The following is a 23,062-nucleotide window of genomic DNA, read 5'->3' on the forward strand; positions in this document are numbered from 1 at the left end:
ATAGAGAGCAGGAGCGAGAGAATGGGATTTTATCAGAATGAACAAGGGGGTTTTGCTTGCCTGGCACTTCTGAAGATAGCATTGAGTCTTCATCAGTGTCAACGATCACAACGTCGAAACATCGTCTACCAGGAGGGAACAGATACCGGCAACAAAGAAGAAATACAATCAATGCAATGCACAATATGATGCATGCTCATGACATGGCAATACGAATGTGTTTGAGCTAATGCAACTAGCAACAGATTAAATGAAGTTGGTTTGAATACAAGTTCTAATTCAAACTCCATATATGATTATTTAAATGCCCTTTATTTGTTTTGTCCAAAACAGAGGACAAACATTGTTCAAACATGCATGAAAATGGTACAGATGGATAGATTGGATTTTTCTGATAATTTTTCATATATAAATTATTTAATTCTGAGCTACGGTTGAATTTCTATGAATTTTTGAAGTTTAAGGCATTTTCTGGAATTTATAAACCTTTTCTGATTTATCCTAATTCCAGAAAATACTTACTGCGTCAGCATGACGTAAGGCTGAGGTCAGCAGGTCAACTGGGTCGCCCAGAGTCAAACCTGACATGTGGGGGCCACACGTCAGTGACACAGGGCTGGTTAGTGTCAATGACAGGTGGGGCCGGGTCAAAGGCCACGTCAGCGCGGTCAAAGCTGACGCGTGGGGCCACTGCAATTAGATTAAACCTAATCTATTTTAGTTAGCCGGTTAGTTAGGCGGTGGGGCCCGGCTGTCTGTGACACGATGCGGTGGTTAGTGGCTAATTAAGCCAGCCACGTCAGCTAGCCGGAGATTAGCCGGCGACGACCACAGAGCACGGCGGGGGCACGCCGGACTTGCGCTAAAGGCGACGGAGGCGGCGGCTGAGGGCACCGGGGCGTAGCCCGGGCTCTCCAGCATCTGATGGGGTAGGTGGGAGGCTACGGGAATGCTGGGGCTCGTCGGAACGGAGCTCGCGGCGGCGCCGGAGTTCGGGTGGTAACGGCGCGAGGCCCTGGTGGGGTTTTGGACAAGCTGAGCTGCGCATGGGCTTCCTGTGAGCCCCACGAGCTCAAAGCCGTGCTCGGACGCGACCGAAACAAGCCATGGCCGCGACGGCAACATGGGTACAGCATGGGGGCGAGCGAATGGAGAGAGGGGAAACACGACGGGGCTCACCACGATGACGACGGAATGCTCGGTGAGGTCGGGGACGATCCGGAGCCGACGAATTTGACGGTGATGGCTGGCGGGTCCGAGGTAGAAGACGAGCCCGGTGAGGTCGTTCGGGGGCTTCTGGAGGGGCGTGGCTCGGTGAGGTGGGTCGAGGACGGAGTGGCGGAGTTCCTGAGCTCAGCGGGAGGGCGAGGGGTGGCCGGTGGCTGCGGAAATCGGCGTCGGCGGCGATGGTGGCGTGTCGGTGGTGCTGCGGGAGAGAGCAGAGAAGGGGGAGGAGCACAGAGGGAGTGAGAGGGGCCAGGGGTTGCGTGGCGTCGCGGACGGGGTCTAGGGCGACGAGGGGAGGGCGGCAAGCAGGAGGTGGCCGGGGCATCGCCAGCGCTCGCCACCGAGCTGCTTCGGTGCGAGGGGAGGAAGACGACAGGAATGGGCTGGGCTGCGCTGGGCCGGTCCTGTTGGCGCCAGGTAAGTGGCTGGGCTGCTGGTGGGCTACCAGGTAAGTCTTCTGCTCTTTTTATTGTTCTGTTTTCTTTTATTAATATCTTTTGCCATTGTTTTGAATTTAAACAAATTCAAACAATGCCAAAAACTCCTCTGAATATTTTTATTTTGCTAGATGGACTTTTCCAAAAGCTCATAAAATATTTCAGGGGTATTTGAAATTATATTCTAATTATATGAATATAATTCAAATTCAAATAGCTAATGATTTAAATTCAAAGTCCCAAAAAATAAATCCTTAAAAATGTTCATTATTTTTGGTTTGGATCAAAACCCTTGCCAAAAATATTAAACATCTAAGAAGAGCATTTTGGAGCAATGAATGAGATTTTAGGGTTTTTGCCCTTCTTTTATTTAAGTTTTTGAGGCTTCCAAATTCCTTAGTTCAAGTTTCAAAAATTTAAACATGATGCACAGATGGAAGCAAGCATAGGTCAGGCGAGAACTAGGGATGTGACAGTGGAACTGGCTTGAAAATACGGTGTTGTATTGCAGCTAGTAATTGAAAGCCTATCGATCACGTACAGGCCAGCTCTATCAGCTGTTGGCTGCAAATGTCCCTGCGCCCCTTCCTGACAAGGAACATACTGTACGTACTAAATACAGAATAAACAAAGAGGAACATGTTAAAGAACAGAAGAGGAAGCATATTCTTGAGGTTCCGCTTCATTGCATACAATGTTGGTTGCCCACTCATGATGAATCACAGTGCCCAAAGAAATGCAATTCCATGCTGTCTCTCTATATGTGGCAATTTTGAACAAGAGTCATTAGGATCATATTTTGAACAAGAGTCAACAGGTGGGCAGCGTATGAGTTTCATTGCATCCAGAATGGCACCCAATGCCTTGGTGCCAATTTTGTGAGTCATTGCAGTGTTTAGCTTCAAGAGTGTACTGCTGCTAGTGCGACACAAAGCAGCTACATAGATCATAGTGTAGATATAACGGGAAAACCTTAAGCATCAGAGTAAAATCAGCAAAGTGGAACTTGCTGGAATATATGTGCTTGTTTGCCGGTACGGCTAGAAAGGCTTCGGATACCAGCTCTCTTTAGGTGAAGGTGCGGTACTGTTAATATCAGTATAACTCTCAAAGGCGACACAGCTCCACGCATTTCCTTGTTGTTCTTATAGGATTCAAGTGGGCAGGCCACTACAAATCCTATTCCTATGTTTACAAGATCCTACGAATCAAAGAGGCTCAAAGTGTCCATCACAACCGACCATATAGACCTCTACACTGCAAATGTCCCTGCTCATCTTCAGTACAAGGAACATACTGTACTACTATCAAACTCCCTCCGTTCCAAAATATAAGTCTTGGTAGAGATTTCCACTATGGATCACATACAGATGTATCCAGATACATTTTAGAGTGTAGATTCACTCATTTTGCTCCATATGTAGTCCATGGTGGAATCTATACAAAGATTTGTATTTAGGAACAGAGAGAGTACATATTAAAGAAGAACGGAAGAGGAACATGGTAAAGAAGAGCAAGCAGATTTTGGATAATAAAATGTTGGTTGTGCAGTGCCCACACATGATGAACCAGAGTGCATTAAGAATGCAACTCCCAGCTGTCTCTCGACCATTTCAGGCGGTTGGGTGAAGATCCTACGTCTCCTAACCCATCTTCTTCCTCGTCTCTGATTCTTCCTATACAGAACACCGCACGGGCCGCCGGCCGGACCACCGGCCCCCACCGCCGGTGTTCCTCCGCCACCCCACCCCCACCCCCGCCCCAACCCCCACCCGCGTCGAGTTTTCTTCGTTCGGCGAGGCCCAACAACCACCCGAGCCCCTTCGTTCGCACCGGCGAACTCCGGCGAGCTCTGAAAAATTTAGTCTACTGTGATTTAACTAGTGTGGAATATAAAAGGGGAAAACCATAAGCATTGGGAGTATAGTGTTGAGCGTGCCATGGCGGATCTGAAGGTGCAAACCGGACAAAGGCAACTTCGCAACCAAGACAAGAAATCAGAGTAAAGCAGTGGTGATCTATTTTCTTGCTGCGATAAATAAGTTGAGCAGATACGAAAGAGTACCGCCTCTGGTTCGGCGCCGTGTACGCATCTGCTGAGAATTTGACGGTGCTGCGGTAGCGATGGCTGTCGGCGGCGTCGAACCAGATCTAGGAGGGTAGACGGTGGCGGCGGGGCGCGGTGGACGAGACGGTTGTAGGAGCGGCACCGGCAAGGTGGACGACGGCGGGGATGAAGCGAGAGGACGGGATGCAAGGATCCCGGTCTGAAGCCATGGATGAGAGAGGTCGATCTCTTGTAATGGACGGCGGCGTCGGCGTATCAGCTCTGGCATGGTGGAGGAGGACGGCGGTGGATGGGGTGGCGGGCGGCGGCGGACGGAGGAGGGTGGGGTGGAGAGGGTGTTTTGGTGCCCACGGAGTACGAATGGGGAAAAGGGAGGTAGAGAGGAAGGGGGGAACCATGTATTCAGGGCGCGCTTGTCTCAAATGCGAGGAAATTTACAAACTTAGCCCCCGTTTCAAATTTCTACTACATCACAACAACATTAGTCGGTTGGGGATAGGACGGTAATCTCGCATACACCGAATATTTGCCGATGAGAGTTTGTTTTTGTCACCCACCGTGTATATGAATATGAATCGGGGAGGGAGTCGATTTTGGCCGATGACACACTGTGTTTTGGCGCCCACCGTGTATGAATCCGGGTGAGAGGCGGTTACGTCACATTTGGGTGAAATTACAAACCTACCCCTATCGAAACCTATAGAAATCCAGCAGATAGGCTTTGTGTGGTAGGGATAGGCAGTAGTAATTTCCATCTCGCAGAGTGCATGTTTACGCTCGTGCCAACTCAATTCGAATCCCATTTGTATTCTATTTTTTTCAGGCGGGATCCATTTTCAATTGGAAATACATTCTATATACATCATTTTTTTATATACTTTCAAAAGCACAACAAAGAATTCTGCTCCTTTATATGTATAATATGATTTACAAATACAACGATATCGAAATCTTAAGGTTGAATTCGAAAAAATTTAACCAAATTATGTTCTACTAAAATGTATGGATCAGTAATATCTACATATTAAATAACATAGATGTGCGTGAATTCATGTGAGTATGCATGTTTGATAGATCAATTTTGGTTCGAGTATGGATTACTTGTATCACCATCTCGAATTCAAATATTTGAATCCCTTTTTTGTTTACTCCTTTCACGCCCATCTCTCTCGCATGCATGCTCCTTCAGGTAGCTATCACTCTCTTTTCTCCAGCTCACCCGCACGCTCACTTCATGTTTCTCCTATCCTCGCAAACATAGTCTCTCGACGTCTCCCTTGAGAAGTGTCACACTCTCCCTATCATTATACATCACACGGTTTTCATTATCTCTCACGTCTCTACTGTTCTCTGGTTCACTCGGTACCTAAGCTTTCTTTTGCACCGCCACACACACAGTCTCCACTCGTCTTTCACTTTGTCTTTCTCTCTATGGGATTCTCTCACACACCCTATATGTCTCTACATATGACTCATACCACTAAATTTACTCTCTCTCTCTCCCTCTCTCTCTCCTATAGACACAACATTTGTTGCGGTCTCCTTTTCGTCTCCATCCCAGTCTGACATTATTCATTTGTTTACCGATCAGACAACCCCGACTACCGTCTCCTCTCTCTCTCTCTCACAAACACACACACACACAACTCCTGCTTCCACTCCCCTTCCCGACTACCGTCTCTCTCTCACACACACAAAACTCTCGCTTTCGCACCCCGACTCGTATTTCTCTCACAAACATTTATCAACTAGCTAGCCTCTAGATAGGTTTATACACCCGCACACTCGTGCTTTCACCATCGCATACATGGCTCTCTCTCGCTCCTTGTATCTATGTAGCTTTTTCTTCCCTTCTTGAGACACACTCTCTTGATCGTGCACATACACACTATCGCCTCATTTTAAGCTGATACCTATCGCACAGACATTCCTTCTGTCTTTGTCACACATGCACTCCGTCCTCCTCCACTCTCCCTCTCTCTCACACACACATGGGCTTTTTGCAACAACTAGCAAGATGCCCATGCGTTGCACGGAACATCAAGATGCATTTGTATGAGTAGTTTATCTTGTGGGGGAAAAGGATGAAGGAGGGAAGGCCTTATTTGCAAATGTGGAGAGGGGTGTGGGTATCTTTTTGCAAAATTGCCACAGTTTCCTTCCTATCCGTCAGATATAGATCAGACGGCCTATATTGCAGGATGGCAGGCACATGATCATCACCGACAATGCTTTTTATAAGAGTAGGGATAAAAATAGAGCTGGTGATGATGGTGGGCCTGCCATCTTGCAATGTAGGTCGTCCGATTTATATCTGACGGATAGGAAGGAAAATATGGCAATTTACCCGCACTCTTCACCACATTTGCACATAAGGCCTTCCCTCTTTCATCCTTTTCTCCCATAAGATGATGTTCCGTGCAACGCATGGGCATCTTGCTAGTAAGAGTAGAAATTAGACATATACCACTTCTGGAATCTTGAAACCAACAACATTCCTCCCTTATCTCATCAAAACCGCCAAAGGAATATATTTTGAGTAAAACATAACATATTTTTAGTGATATACGTATTTCAAAACTAGACTTTTTTTCCTATCAAATCGGTGAATATGTATTAATCTACTTTGATCGTGTGGCAACGCATTGGCACATTGCTAGTAGTTATTATAATTTTTTGGACACCAGACAAACGGTGGAGTACATATATGAAGAGAAGAGGCACACGCACGCAGTCGGCCTCTCGCTGTCTCGCACACATGAGTGTTACGTAAAGGCAACGTTAACAAATCTCTACTCTTATAAGAAGCAGAGTTGGTGATGATGGTGTGCCTGCCATCCTGGAATATAGGCCGTCCGATCTATATCTAATGGATAGAAAGGAAACTATGAAAATTTACGCGCACTCCTCTCCAAATTTGCAGATAACAAGGCCTTCCCTCGTCCATCCTTTTCTCCCATAAGATCTTGATGTTTCGTGCAATGCACGGGCATCTTGCTAGTATACCCTAAAACCCTAGGTGCACGATTGCTGCATTCGCGGGTACCGGGTACGTGGTGGATCACCTTTGTAGGAATAGTCAGCTCGCGTGATAATTTGATCCATAGGAGTTGATGGTCGGGACCACAGGTGAATGACTTGGAGCGCGGTTGCTCACCAGTTGCCATAGATCGAGTAGACACGTTTAAAATATCATTTTTTAGCGGGGTTAAGGGTTCCAATTTTCAATGGCACGTTATAAGTAGTAAGTAGCTTGTAGAACGATCGGTATGGAGCTAAAATGGAATTCATAGTACTACGTACCTCCTTGGCGTATGGTTGTATGGGTTTATGTTGCGAGATGTTGAACCTGGTAGTTCTAGGTCAAATACTATGGTTTAGATTTAGATGCTGGTTTTCAGTAATGAAAATCGGAAGGGGAAACCCTTCTTTGATTAAAAAAAACTACTACCTCCATTCTGGTTTACTAGTCCCCATCGTACTTTGGGTCAAAGTTTGTCCACGAATTTTACTTGTAAAATGTGAATGGAAAACGAGATTTTGTTATACCCAAACGAGAAAGGACAGGAGCGAGTGATTGCTCTGACACGGACACGACCTCTCATAGCGCAGGCATTGAACCGGCGCGCAGGCCAAGAGGGCCGCACTCACTGCAGGCCCGGCTGAGCACGCCTCCTCGCCGCATGCAACCAGCTTAAGATTGCCCCGCCTACCTTCATTGAATCCGCGCGTGTGCCGGCAACACGTCCTTCCGCGAGCCGGCAGGCATTTTAGAACACAAAAAATGACTAAAATATATTTAATTTACGCATGGTCTTGACTTGTTGTGCTCGCACTGGTAGCAGGAACTAGTAGAGGTTTTTCTTTATTTATAACTCTCCTCGCATTTTTTTGGCTTTGAAGTGAATCATGGTTGTGGACAGATATCTGTGAACATGAGTTTGATGTGAAAGTTGAACTTGGAATGTCGGGCTTGCGCGTGAACTATACAATGTCCAATGCCTCGTCTGTTATTGTTTGGAAAATAATTGCTGTTATTACAAGACCAAAAAAACATTTTGTGCCACATCAGTAGATGCACAGACATCACAACAGGCATGCTGACTGGATAAACATTTGAACCTAGCTATTATGAAGGAAATTTTGTATTGACAATAGTTTTAGATAGTAGGAGATGCCTAGCCTACTCTGCCTTTGCTGGCTTATTTATGGTTCTTCCATCTCTTCTTTGGCTTGGGTGAAGAGAGCATCTGATTGCTCTTTTCGCTTCTTCAGGAACTTAGCTACATTCTCAAGGGCTGCTGCACGCTTTCTTTTAGCCTTTACTAATGCCACGAGGACACGAACAGTTGACGACTCCACCTGGCTTGTGTGTAATCCAGCGTCATCTGGGAATTTGCATGTTGTGTCTAATCCAGGGTCATTAGGGAACTGGCACCTTGTGTGTAATCCAGCCTCATTTTGGAAAGATGATCTCGAGGTTGACCATACTTCCCTCCTCGCAGGAACTGCATCCTGACATGAAGTTATTTCTTTTTGAGATCAATACTCAGAGCAACCTATATCGATTTAGTAGAAGCTAGATAAATAGAACTCGGAGAAGTGAATTCAAAAGGAAAAGAAATATAAAAGCAGACTACAAGGTGAGAACACCCACTTCCCACATCAAGCTAAAAACGAAAGCATTAGGACGATTAAGACTCTTCTTATTACACATCGAAGAACACCACACTTAAGAGAAACATAAACTACAACATATACACATCGAAGAACACGAGGCTAAACGAAAGTAATTGAAAGGGTGTTACTTACCAAAGCTCGTTTTACAGGTTCGGTGCAGCTCCTCTGTAACTTGCCACACTCCTTGAAGATGTCCCGAATATCCCGTGTTTGGTCTTCATTGCTCCTCTGCATGTTCGCACTCGTGGTTTTAAAATCTCAACATGGCAAGAAAAATATACTACAAGTAATACTCGCGCATCTTGTGGGCAACATTAAAGCACTCGTCTGCCATGTTAGAGCATCTCCAACAGAATCACAATCGCACGGCGCTTTAAAAAAGCGTTTACAGTGCTGAGATCGAGAATTAGATACTAGAGAGTAGAGGATAGTTCTCAGCACAGACAGATAAAAAAATATAATTCAACTACTCCTCGTCGTTCGACTCCTCCTCGGTGATGTCCTCCTCCGACGTCTGACTGTAGGCGTGAAGATACCGATCGTCGTCGAATTCCCAGGGCAACGCTGCTCCTAGGCTCATGTTGAACTGACCGTCCGCTTTTCGCCTACGCTTGTCCTCGCGATAGGCAGCTCGCTCCGCCCTCCTCTTATCCCTCTCCGCCCTCCTTTGCGCGTAGAACTCACGCTCGTTGATGATGTCCTACGGGAAGTGTTGGCGCCACAGCGCCATAGATTCCTCATCCATCTCGGCGATGTCGAGGCGGTGCTCCCGCCTCCGGTTGTCGCGATGATCCTCGTCGGTGCTAAGCCGCGGCAAAGGCGCGAGCTCCTGCGCCCGCTCCCGTGTCAGCACGTTGGGGAAGTTCAATGTTCTATGAGGCCACCGAAGGCGCCACACTACCGTGTCGTACGCGTGGGCAGCCTCATTGGTGGTGCGAAATTGCCAAGGCCGAGGCGCAGCCCGCGGAACCGGATCTCGGCGGAGAAGCCGCCGGAGGGGCGCGCGCGGACACCGCGGTATCCCAAGTTTCCCGGCGACGCGGTGGCATGGTGGCGCGGCGGCGGTGAGGTGAAAAAGAGCGGCGAGAGAGCGGTGGCGAGGCACAGAGCGGGGAGAGAGCGGTGGCAAGGCACAGAGCGGTGGGAGGGCGATGGATTTTATAAAGCGCGTCGGACGTCGCGCGCCAAAACTAGCGCACGCCCGACCACTTTTTCCCGCGCGTGCGCGATCCTTTCCCGACGTCTCTTCTATCTCTACTCTCTTCTCTACTGTTATATTTATTTAAAATTTAAAATTTAATATTTATCTCTACTTCCTTAACTGTCTACTTTTTTCTCTATACTTTTTTGCAATATAGGCCGTCCGATTTATATCTGACAGATAGGAAGGAAACAAATGGGAATTTTGCAAAAAGATACCCATACCCCTCTCCAGATTTGCAAATAAGGCCTTCCCTCGTTCATCCTTTTCTCCCACAAGATAAACTACTCATATGAATGCATCTTGATACGTGCAACGCATGGGCATCTTGCTAGTTCTAAAAAACTTTCCATCATTTGCCACACTACTGGTTGTAGATGAAAAACCTACCCAAGCACAGCGTGATACAGGAGCGACGCACAATTACAAGCTGATATTCTGTTGGACAATGGAGGCTACCAATTACTTTTACGGGAACAATAGCACCCAGGAAATTTGAAGGGTAGGTATGAACAAAATTGGAACTACACATGTACTGCTAAGTGATTCAATAAACACATTACCAGTCAAGGAGGAGAACAATGGTCGCAGCGGCCGCTGTGAGTCATGGTCGGCAACGGGAGTCCGTTCATTGTCCACGACGGTGGTACTTCTGTGCTTGGTGTCGGCTTCCAGGAAGCAAATCCGAGACCGTGGAAGACGATGCCGGGGAAGAGGCTCCGTGTACGACGACGACGGTGGACCGGCTCTAGTGCGGCGTACGAGGTTGTCGATGAGGCAGATGCACCGTGGTGGACGAGTGCACCAATGTAAAGGGGAGGAGCACGAAGGCTGCGGTGCCGTGGAGAAGTCTATTTTGTGGTGGGGATAGAAAATGGGGAGTATTCAGGTGTACTACTCTGGGTGCCGGGGTGGGGTTGGCTGGGTAGGGTGAACCTGAAGTTACGAAAACAGCCCCCTACCAAGCGTCATCCGTAGGCCTGTTCTGCCGGCTATGATGGTAACTTCCCATTGCTCGAATCAGGGTCGCGGGAGATTTTCCCGCCGACCTCAAAATTTTGTGACACTGGACTCCCCGTGTGGCGTGTTGAGTGATTCGGCTAAGCAACTAGCAAGTAGTAGTAGTGAACTCTGCATATTAGGTTTGACCGAAGTCAAACTTCCTAAAGATTGACCAAGTTTATAGAAAAATATAAACATTTACCATAAAAAATATGTATGATGTGAAAGTACATTCCATAATGAATCTAATGTTATTTATTTGTTATTGTATATGTTAATATTTTTTGTTATACGCTTTCTGAGAGTTTACAAAAATTGACTTTGACCAATGCTAATATGCGGACTTAAATAAAAATGGAGGGAGTACACATTTGTTTTCTTAGTTTGTAGCGAACTAATCATTTGTTGAAATTGTGAAATATATATATTAGGCTATTGACTTCAAATGTAATGGTCTATACAATTCAATACTTACAATCATTGTCGAATCCCAAGATGTATACAAGGTCTATAGTACTTAACAACATGCTCAAACTCACATAATCCCAATCAAATGAGAATCTAAATGCATTTCGTAGTTATTACTTTGTAGGATGCAAAAAAAAAACAACCATAACTCTACATTAGCCATTATAGAAGCAACATTTTGACATATCCCAATGTGTGAATGAAACGTGCAGAGAGAGCTTTTGAAGATGGAGCAGATAGGGCGGGAAAGATTGTATGTATGTGGACGAGAGAGTAGGAGACAAACCTAACGAGACAGAGAGAGAGAGAGAGAGAGAGAGAGAGATAGAAAGAGAAAGAGAGAGGAAGAACTTAGGTCTGTGAGAAAGATGGTGACATGTAATATACGTGAGATGCGTGTGCATCCGGATTCTGTATACGTGGAAGGAGAAGAGACAACCTGTTTGATGAGAGAGCTGGAAAAACATGGACGAGAGGGGAAGGATCTCGTGGGTTGAGGGATTGACAATTTTGTGTGGGGGAGAGAGGGATTGGTAATTTTGTGCAAGAGAGAGAGAGAGGGTGGGGGGAGGAGTCAGTCAGCCGTCGTCACATCACCCTGCTTCCAAATGACCCCGCATTCTCTAGCGTGGTGTGGTCGCCGTCTTCGATCTGCTCGATGCCCTCTTTGAAGATTGAGGTGTTGTGCATGTTGGGGTGCAAAGAAGCACAAGCGAGAGTGGTCGCCGTATAACCTGGGATGGGGATGAATTGTGTGCTCGGGGGAGTGTGTGTGTGTGTGTGTCACACACACACACACACAAGTAAACTAGAAGACCATTCTCTCATGTATACACAACGTATCGGCATATGTCTATGTCTCACTCATGCATGATCATTTGCACATTCACACCTCTCTATGTTTGTATCACACGCACACCATCTCCACATTGCCCTTCCGCCACAACACACATATGGACACATACACACGTTCTCTCTCAGTCACACACACAAAATAAGTATTAAAAAAAGCTAGGGCGCACCTAAAACGTCCAAATCCAAATAAGCACGAACTGGAGCTAAATTCAAATATATGGAAATATTGCAGCGTCAAGAACTTTCCCAGGAAAAAAAAGTTGAGTAATATTCGAGGATTGTTTTCACACACACAAAAGGTTCGGTGGATGTCCTTCGAGCACGACATGGTGACGCACCGTTCGATCGATCGCGCGTCTGCGGTTCACGCGCTTGCACATGATTCCGTATCGTGGCTGTGGTACTAACTTAAAAAAAAACTAATAAAAGCGCTGCCTAAGTCTAATGTTTACGTGTACTAGTACGGTTTTCTTTTAAGTTTGACCAACCTTATATAAAACTAAAGTAATCTCCCACATGCGCACTTATCAATATGCCGCCGCCATCGTTGCGCAAGTTGGCGCCCGCCTGCTCCGGCCAACAATTTCTTGCCCATCACCGCCGTGTCACCGTCATCCCTGTGCCATGAAGCCGAAGGATCACCCGCTCACATCGTCTGAAGTCCCTCCTCGACATGCCGCCGCGCTGCCAAGCACGCGAGCAGCTGGTGGAGCCGCGTCTATGCACGCAGCGTACGAAGAGGAGGACGAGCGCCTGCTCCAGCACGCTGACGAGGAGGAACTAGCGTGTCATTGTCGTCTCCGCCCGCGCGGAGGAGGCGAACATGGTGGCTATCGCGGCGGAAGCCGGTCGCGCGCGCGTCGAGCCCGCGAACTGGGTGCGGACACGGAATCTACCTTCGAGACCTTGAATGCCAAGTGGATCCTGTAATCTGAAGGAGCAATTTGGCTCAGTCAACTTATGTATGCCGTTTGAGTCAACATGGATGGCTAGAAGGGCTTCTTCCACTTGTTCTGCCGTCTTCTTCCTTCACTCTGTCGAACTTCTTTCACAAATTGACTGACCCAAATTATACTACTACTAGTACGAATGTATTAAGTACAGTAGGAACACGAAGATACGAGTAGTAGTACCAACTGCAAGAAGAACAGTAGTAAGACATAGTACTAGTACTACTATACGTACTAAAGAGTTCAAATAATGAGAAAGAACATAAACATAGTTCTGCTGGGGCCTCAGCACAACACACCCTTGAAAATAAACTAAGCAACTAGTCCTCTTGACACTGCAGTAGAACTAGCATGAGCAACGGCACTGCCACCTACTCGGAGTCCGAGTTCACGTCCTCGACTTCGTCCTCGTCCCTTTGCCTCTTCCTCTTCGCCGACGCTTCTTTGCTTGAACCGGACACTGGGCTCTGCTTCTTCATCCAACCGTTGTAGATATTTAAACAAAGGTAGGCATCCATTGCTGCATACAGGATGTGATCTTCATCTAATGTCTTCGACTCCCATGCATGATGAAACTCGTGATGAGGTTTCTTCAGTTTAGCGTACGAAGGATCAATCATGGCTGCTGCCAGGGTCAGCATTGAAGGTTGAGAGGAGGACACCAGGCTTGCCTTCTGGAGATCAAAGGGCTAGCCTACAACGAGACCTATCCGACGCAAGACATCCCTGTCGTTCTTAAAGCCTACAGTAATGAATTTCACTCTTTTGTCCTTGAGGAAGTTCTTAAAATCCTGGCACTCAACATCGGCATGGCATATGTGGTAGACCAAGCAAAGGTTATGTATGCAAACCTATATCACGGCGGGCTTCTTCCTCTCTTCATCCTTTAGATCCTTCTCTCGTCCCAGCACTGTGGTGTACTCAACATCTAGCCCAGCGACCCACTCATCCGTTGAACTGTTGAACATGCATAGGAAGCGAGCAAGCCATGCTTTCACCGTCACGGATCCACGTGTGTAGATCACGATGAACTGATCGCCGGTGATGGCTCTAACCTGGTACTCAGACCATGGAGATTTGGGAGGCCATGGATTTTGGAGGAGGGTTAGGAGAAGTTGAACTGTTGTACCCCGCAAAAACTGGGAGCGAACTGATGTGAAAGGACGGGACGACTGGGAGCGAACTGTTGTGAGGTAGAAGACGGGGACGAGTAGGGCGTGCAAATGGCGTGGGGTTGCTGGCTTGCCCAGTGGATAAACGGCTGCAAGCCCCCAAAGAGTTCCCGAGAACTATGCGGGATCCACTAGATGTCATGTCTACTAGACCCATATCGTAGGCCTGACGGTATAGTTTCTGCCTGTTCGCACGCCATGCCGGCGCGTGGATGTAACTTCACTTAATTTCGTCAACCATCGCGCCTCCCACGACCTTCGCCTCCCTCGCGCGGTCGCGCCCTTTGAGACTTTGACCGGCTATAAATGAGCATTTTTTGCCTACTCCTCATGCATGATACTCCCTCTGGTCCTTTTTACTCCCGTCAACCATTTGCAAAGTGTTTGACCAAATTTATACTTTTTTAACACCACCTTATATTAATTAACTAGCCACACCAGTACACTCATTCGGTACAATATTCACCACACAGGGCGGTACATTATTTACAAGACTACCATCTAATCTATTGTCAAAGCTATACTTAGCGATTAAGTGTGCCACCTTATTGGCCGAACGGCTAATCTTTGACAATTGAATATTGTTGATCAACTTCGAGATGCTCAATTTCATCTTCAGGTCACGCATAGCATACCTGTCATAGTCCCCTGATGCCAGAGACGCCACCACAAAAGCGCAATCAGTCTCTAAAATTACAGGATTATGAAGAGAAATACCTATGTAGAGACCGGCAATGCAAGCCCTAAGCTCCGCTTCCTCCATGCTTTGACAGGCATCAATGGAATCCCACGACCAAATTTATACTAAAAATATCAATATCTACAATACTTATTATAATGAGTATAAGAACTACGTTTTATAATGAGTGTAAAAATATTGATTTGACATTGTGAACGTTGACATTGTGAATACTGATTATAATGAGTACTCCTAGTACATTTTTCTATAAGTCTGGTGAAAGTAGAGGTACATTGACTTCAGACAAAACTTAAATGCACAATGCAGACTAGTTCCTCCGTCCAGGTGCGTGCCATGTCCTATCTTGTCATCACAAGAAGGTTAGCTATTAGAATACCACTACCTCCCTTCTAGTTTAAAGGGCTCGATTCAAAAATTTCACCTACTCTTAGCAAGATAGTACTCCCTCCGTCTAGGTGAGTCAAGGAGGAGGAGAAAATGAGAGAACTTAATGTTCATTTGCTAATTAATAGCATTGCATGCAATGAACTAACCACTGCATGTCGTGTTTGGTAGTCTCAAGTCATTAAAAGCATGCACACCCCACATCTCTTATTGCTTGATATGTCAAGAAACAAGAAACGAGGTAGAATTTAATGCACCGTGCCTAAGTGTTTTGGGATTATTTGGTTTTCGTAAGATGACTTACACACCTAGACGGAGGGAGTAGAGGCGGTGGAATAGTTTTTGAAGTCTGCAAAAGTACTCAACTAATGCTGTCGTTCTTCACAAAAAATGTGTTTACCAATGCATGCATGAACACTAGTTACTCCAACCCCCCTCTCTTCTTTAATTCTTTGCCACATCAGCATGTTTGCTATTCCCGTGTGCATGATACCAGCTAAGATACCACCATTATGGCCAGCCTTAATCATCGCATGCAATAATTTAGTGCACCTTGAAATATGAACATGTGTGGGGCGTGTGTCTTTTTAATGACTTGAGACTATAGCTAGCCCGGCATGCAAGATGACTTATTATGCACCGTTCCCCATACCCGCAGGAAGCCCGTTCTTCTCCAAATCTTTTCCTCTCCATGTGTGGAAATAATATGCCTGCCAAACTCTCCTTCTCCCTCCGGCGGTCCCACCACTCCACCTTGTGTGAAAAAAATCTGCATGCATGACTCTCCTCCCCCCACGCTCATCCAATCCGTTGTGACCAGCAATATTTCCACCCCTTCGCTCCCTCGTAATTTACTCCAACAAATATGCCCACATAGATTTTACTTAACTTCAGGTGCATTGAGTCACTGACATATGGGCCCAACAGGGGACTGGCCCACATGTCAGTGACACAACTAGACATGCAGTTAAGTCAGTGCAGCTTAGTCCATATCTTACGTAGGTGTGCCATTGCTCGCTATAAATACTGCGGCTCCCACGACATCGCCATCTCCTCCCCTCACGTTCATGTTCATCGCTATCTCCTCCCCTCCCTCTCGCTCGACCACCATGGCATCGCCCCTCCCAAGCCCTAGGAGCCCCTCGCTGCGCCGCGCGGATGGTCACGCGTCGCCGTTCCGTTCCTCGCCGCCACTAGTCGAGGAGGACGCGTTGGTGTTTGGCTCCTCGCCGCTACATGACGCGTCGCCATTCCGTTCCTTGCCGCCACTAGTCGAGGAGGATGCGTCGGTGTTCCGCTCCTCGCCGTGACGCGACGCGTCGCCGTTCCGTTCCTTGCCGCCACTAGTCGAGGAGGACGCGTCGGCGTTCCACTCCTCGCCCCGACGCGTCGAGGTGGACGCGTTGGCGTTCCCAATCTTGCCATCACACGCGTCGGAGGACGCGTTGGCTCCCCGCTACGAGGAGAACGCCGTGCCGCCCACCGAGCCCCCCCAGCCTTGAGGAGCTTTGGAAAGAAATGGATGTCACCTTGTGGGAGGCTTTGCCTCCAGCAGAGCGCGCAAAAATAGAGGCGGAGAAGAAGGCCGAGGATGAGAAGCGCATCGCGGAACAAGCTGCCTGGGAGGCCTATGTCGCGTCCGAGAGAATTAGGCAATTGGCTCTTTGGCAGAAGGCTCGTGCAAGGGCCGTGAGGGTGGCGGAGGATGCCCGTGCCGACGCCCTGAGTGCAGTTGGGCCCAAGCGCCTCATTTACGCTTGGCGGTACGTGGACCGGGTGCACGCTTCTAGCGAGGAGGAGTACCTGTTGGCGCTGGATCACCACATGGTGAGATCGCGCTCGCCCGCCGGCAAGCCGCCAATTAGCACCTCGTGAGTTGCGAGGCTGAGGAAGAGGCGTTGTGTCGGCGCGCTGGGAAACGGCCGCGCACCAGGGCACTCGTGGCGCGCCGCAAGCGCTCCTGCGAGCGCCGTGGCTTTTAGGAGGAGTATAATTTTTGTTTCGTAAGGCGATCTCATTAGTTTTGGGACGCAAATGATAAATCCCGAACGTTCAGGAATTTTTAGCGTCCTTAATTAAGTATGTAAAATGGAAAGTTTGGAAACCTTGTGTATTCATACGCATTTTGCAAGTACGTGCATATAGCACAAACTTTACTATATACTATCGGACTACACGTCTCTCTCGATATATGCTCGCAGAATGTGCTACTCCCTCCGTTCAGGTCAATAAGTCAACTTTGGTTGTGCACCGTGACCAAGAAGGAGGGAAGACTTGTACACCTAGACGGAGGGAGCACTACTATTACTTATGTACGTGCAAATGCACGTTTTAACATTACGAAGCGGTTGTTGTAAAAGTAGAAAAACATCACTAGTCAAGCTTGTGAAACGATTCAATGCAAAACAAATGCAAAAATGCTCGTTTGATTATTTACTTTTAGCTTCCTTCTCTGTGGTTATTTCTCTGTCGTACTTTGTACGGAGTATCTCACTGGTTGGAAAGGCATGCAAATTCCCAAACTGCTTCCTACACCCTGTATCGAATTTTTTGCCTAACAAGTTGTGCCGTGCAATTGGAATTACAACTTGAGTACTACTACTAGTAGGAGTACCAAGGGCCAGTTCTGGCTTCTAGATTAGTAATCCCATAACTACTACATCCGTCCTGGTTTATTGGTCCCCACTGTAATGTGTGTCAAATTTTGATCATAAATTTAACTAATGAAATGTTAGTGCATGTCACATGCACTACTCCATCCGTCTAGGTGAGTAAGTCATCTTAGGCTTTGCACCGTGACAAAGGAGGAGAAAACGAGAAACGTTAATGTTTATTTGCTAATTAATAGTATTGCATGCCATGAACTAACCACTGCATGTCGTGTTTGATATCTCAAGTCATTAAAAGCATGCACACTCTTTATCTCTTATTGGTTGATATGTCAAGAAACAAGAAACGAGGTAGAAGTTAATGCACCGCGCCTAAGTGTTTTGAGATTATTTGGTTTTCATAAGATGACTTACACACCTAGACAGAGGGAGTAACATTTTATCAGTTAAATCTTTGGTCAAAATTTAGCACAAATTACAATGGTGAGGAATAAACCAGGACGGAGTAGTAGTTTAGAAGCCCAAATAAATGAGTGAGGCGCCTTATTGTTACTCTCCACTGTGACTAGTCTTGTGGGAAAAGTTGGGGAAGCCGCCAAAAGAACTGGCCCTAGGAGTAGTAGCTAGGGATGGAGTGTGCGAGATGAACCGGGGAAAGTAAATGCAGAGAGATGAAATGCAAAAAAGACGGAGGGATGTGATGGTTGCTTGTCCGTTTATTTTACCAGGCCACTTATTACTGGGAGTGGTTGGGTTTTGTGATATGACGGCTTTACTGCCGCGCCACGAGCGGGGTGAGAGGTAAGACTCCCGTGCAGCGCCGCCCTCTACACTTGTACTAACCCTGAACTAACTCTAACCAAAGAGGTGTTTGGATGGCAGGGTTAGATGGAGCACGGATACGGCGAGGCGCCCTCACGGGCGGTGCGAGAGGGAGGGAGGGAGAGGACAAGAAGCTTCGAGGAAGTGGGGAAGGATATGCTGCAGGAAGAGCGAGAGAAAAATGTGTTTTTTAATGGCCCCGAGAAGAACTAACCCGAATAAGCACCTCTTGGGTGGGTTAGATTTTTTTGGATGAGTTAGATGCATCTAACCAAACTAACCCTCCTGTTTGGATACTTTTGGGTTAGTTGAGTCCAAACTAACCCAAACTAACTCTAACCCATGGATCCAAACAGGGCCTACATCGGTCGTTGTTTATTAGTCCCCCATTGTATTTGATCGAAGATTTAACTGACAAAATGTTAGTGCATGTCAACAAAAACGATATCGTTGGATTCGTATTTGAACATAGTTTTGAATGATATAATTTTAGGTGACATGCATCAGGATTTATCGTACTATATATAATGTTAGTTCAATTTTTGGTCGTACTAATCTATAGTAGTAAGGTGCCCGTGCGTTGCACCGAAGAGTGAAATGCATTGATCGGGGAGTTGTTTATTTTGACAAAGGATGTGGGGGTCATTTCATGTGTAACGGGTATCGATAGGTTTCTTCGGATATTATTTCATCTCTAGAGCTCACAAACATCCGGGTGAAATAGATAAAAAGGTATCTTTTGCAAACAAAAGCGTTCAACTGTTCAACCTGCATCCAAAACTTGTGAAGAAATAACACTTATTGTGCTTTGCAAGAAATGATATTTAAGAATTAGTTTTTGAGTATCGATTGTTATACATGTTGGCTACAGATGACATGGCACTTTCTTATAGTCAACAGTTGGCTATACTATTAAGTTATATTAACCATGCCCTTATACACCTAGACGGAGGGATTAAATCAGGATGACTTGCAAGGGGGCAGAGGAGATGTAAGAAATGGTTCATCGTAAGTCTTTCACCAGTACTGTAGTAAAAATTCATACATGGAAGATTCTAGACTAAACCATAAACGGATACACTTTTATGCATGCGCGATACTCCAATAGAGCAAGATCCTGCATGGAAGTCTCCACATGCTTAGACAGCGGATTACATTGAGCGAAGACTAATGATCAACATTTCACTTGATAATGCGTATGTACAGGTGAACCTCCTTGGAGTCCCTGTGCACCGCGTCGGTGGGTAAAGGACGCCATGGGTTTTCCAAGTCCACATTGGCGGGATAGTCCCAGCTCCCCAGAGTCCAAGTCCATTCAATGAGGCCGGTGTCGCTGCCCACGCGACCCGGAGGGGTAGTAACGCTGACCACACACCCGTGCATCGGCCTCATGTCAGTGTCAGTGTCAGCGGCGTTGCCCCTGACGCACATTACAGAGACGGGGCAGCGGCCTACGCGGGCCTCACTGGTGCCCACGGTCAACAGGAAGATGCTGCGTCCTCCTCCAAGACTAGCAGGCAACAGTGATCCTCCAGCGACTCCGGCATGGTGAATGGGTAGCACGTCTCGTACTTGATGTTCTCCGCCAAGGGCCAACAGTGACCGCCGCACGCATCCGTTAGGTGATGCACCATGTCCGCCAGCAAGCCACAAAACGGCATCGGGCACTCATAGAGTGGACGAAGGGCTCCTTGGAGGCATCGACCAGGCCGTCCATGAAACGGGAGTGGCTGTAGGGGACGTCGCGCCAGTTGAATATATGAGCAAGTTACTACGAGATTTAATCCGAATAAGCACAAAATAAATCATGATGGCTATAACAGAGATGAAACTAATCATGTGGACTAGCATAGTAGTAGGATACATAGTAGAAACATGAATTCTACCACGATTTTGAACAGGAAGGACATAAACACATACGGTGCAACGGGAGCAGCACCATTGGCGTTGAGGTTGTCGCCCATTTTGTTGAGGAAGAGGTTGCCGAGGTCGGGGAAGAAGTCGTCGTCGGTGAAGTCGTGGCTGCCAGCAGTCGCGAGAGTGCGCTCCCCAAATTTCAACAGCGCCCGCCGAATGTAGCGCAGGAGGGAGTGGCTGTAGGGGACGCTGCGGCCGCCGAATGGAGCGCAGGAGTAGTGCACGAAGCAGTAGATGGTGTCCTTATTCTCTATCTATATTTATATTTATACTCTTATAGAAAACCGAGTTGGTGATGATGGTATGCCTACCATCTTGTAATATAGACCATCCGATCTATATCTGACGGATAGAAAGCCAACTATGACAATTTTACAAAAGATACCCGCACCTCTCTCCACATTTACAGATAAGGCCTTGCCTCGTTCATCCTTATCTCCCACAACCTCGTGCTCCTCCCCATGTCTCTATCTCTACTACTCGAATAGTGCTGCGCCGTCCGCTGCACGCCCGGCTGAACATGCCTCCTCACCTCCATCATCACCAACTGAGTCTTTTATAGGAGTAGGAGTAGACAAAAAACCGAGTTGGTGATGATGGTGTGCCGTGCAATGCATGGGCATCTTGCTATTTTTTTGCATATAAGTCCAAACACCACGTAGACACGGTCTTTGAGCACGGTTCGTAGTCATTCCACGCTCGGGCATTGAAATTTGTAACTATTTTAGATTAGAATATACTACTCCTCCGGTGCTAGTAGTAGAACAGAGTCCTACTCTACTACTCTACTCAAGCAAGTTAGGGCAAAGTACTGTAGTAGGTACTGTAGGGAGTACCAGTACTGTGATCACTCAAGCAAGTTGTCTGGCATCGTCATGACCCAACGCTGCTGGTATGTGTCTCATAAGTCAAACGGCGTGCCATAGTCATCATCACCTGTCCACTTGCCGCAGCACATATTCGCTTCTCCATCTTTGTCCGCACATAATTTCGTCCAATCTTCCATCCCCGCTAAGGCGCCTCCCCCCTCGTCCGAAACCCAAGCACTAACAATGGCAGAAGCGAGCAGCGTCCGCCGAAAGAGTGGCTGGAATTCGCTCCCCAGAGAGGTAATCAAGCTCATTGTTTCGCGTGTGGACAATCTCAGTACCATGCCGCTCGCCGCGTGCTCGTCGGGGCTGTACCATTTACTCAAAGCCCTCAGGCCGGAGCTTTTTAAGCCAACTCCTTGCTTGCTAATGCCGCCCGATCTTCAGAAACAGCGTGTCACGCAGCATAACGATCGTAGGTTGGTAAGCATCAACCCCCTTGAATGCGATCCGATCCCCGTCAGCCTCAACTACATTAACGGTATGTACTGGGTTGGCATGACCACGTCTTGGATGGTGCTCGTTGACGGTCGCGGCAGCTGGATGCTCGTGGAGGTCTACACCCGGCAATTGATCTCCCTTCCTTCGATTAACACCGCACTACTTTGGCACCGCGACCCAGAATACTCGGAATCTTATAGTAGCCAACATGATACCAAGTTTGATTTGCTCAAGGTTGTAATCTGCCGAGTGCCCACAAGACTGCAAATTATAAAGACTTCAGGCTAATTGCGTTCTTCAACCGCGGTCTCGCCTATCTGACAGGTCACTACGGTAAGTGGATAAATCTGCATGTCCATCGCAGGATCATACATCCTCCATGGTTCTCTGATGCCATTGAACACAACGGCTTCATTTACGCTGTTGACTCCTTCTATGCATGGACGTATTGCTGGCCTACTCCAATCATCGCTACAAATGAATGTTACAACAGTATGTTACTTTCCTATGATATCATGATGGCTTGCTTATATTACTGTCAACATTTACTGAAAAAATATTCATGCTCATAACATGCTGTTCTTAAGATTGACTAAATCAAGAGCCCTTTTTTATTTGACTCCAACTTGATATGATGTTGTAGGCCGCCTGGTGTCCCTACCCTTCCTAATCCCAGAACCTTTAAAAAAAGCGGCATGGAAGTTGCAGGTGGTTCCTGGCTCGATCAGACGACGGCGAAAGATTGATGATCGTTCCCACGTACCGGACGTGTTGTTTTGCGGAATACAATCACAATCACTGCAAGGTCTTTGAGCAGGATCCCAGCTTCTCTGGGCTTCAGGAATTTTTGACTGGAGGCTGGTAAGTAGCCTTGGTACACGCTCTCTGTTTGTCAGACTGAATTATCCGATTAAGCAGGAGATAACCAACGACAAGGATCATGATGGCAGCGTGGTTTCGTTCATCAGGCAAAACTGTGTGTACACAGCGTACCATGCATCTCTGCATGCACCATACCCTGATATGTGCCGCCACGCTCTGCAGCCCAAAGTAGGAGAGAGGGTCGCAAGTATCAGACTTCGACCTGCTGGTTGGAGTTTCCCCCGTCAGGCACCCATCTGGTTCAAGCCGTCAGCCAATCTCCATAGCTTAATAAATAGTAACGTCTAACTGAGCCAGTTAGTTAGATGCGTACACTTGTGTAGTAGGATCATTATTTAGTTTGATGCATACACTTGTTCTTTTTTGGTAGCCCTTTTG

This window comes from Triticum dicoccoides, chromosome 7B (genome assembly GCF_002162155.2).
Source record: "Triticum dicoccoides isolate Atlit2015 ecotype Zavitan chromosome 7B, WEW_v2.0, whole genome shotgun sequence".
Lineage (NCBI taxonomy): Eukaryota > Viridiplantae > Streptophyta > Magnoliopsida > Poales > Poaceae > Triticum > Triticum dicoccoides.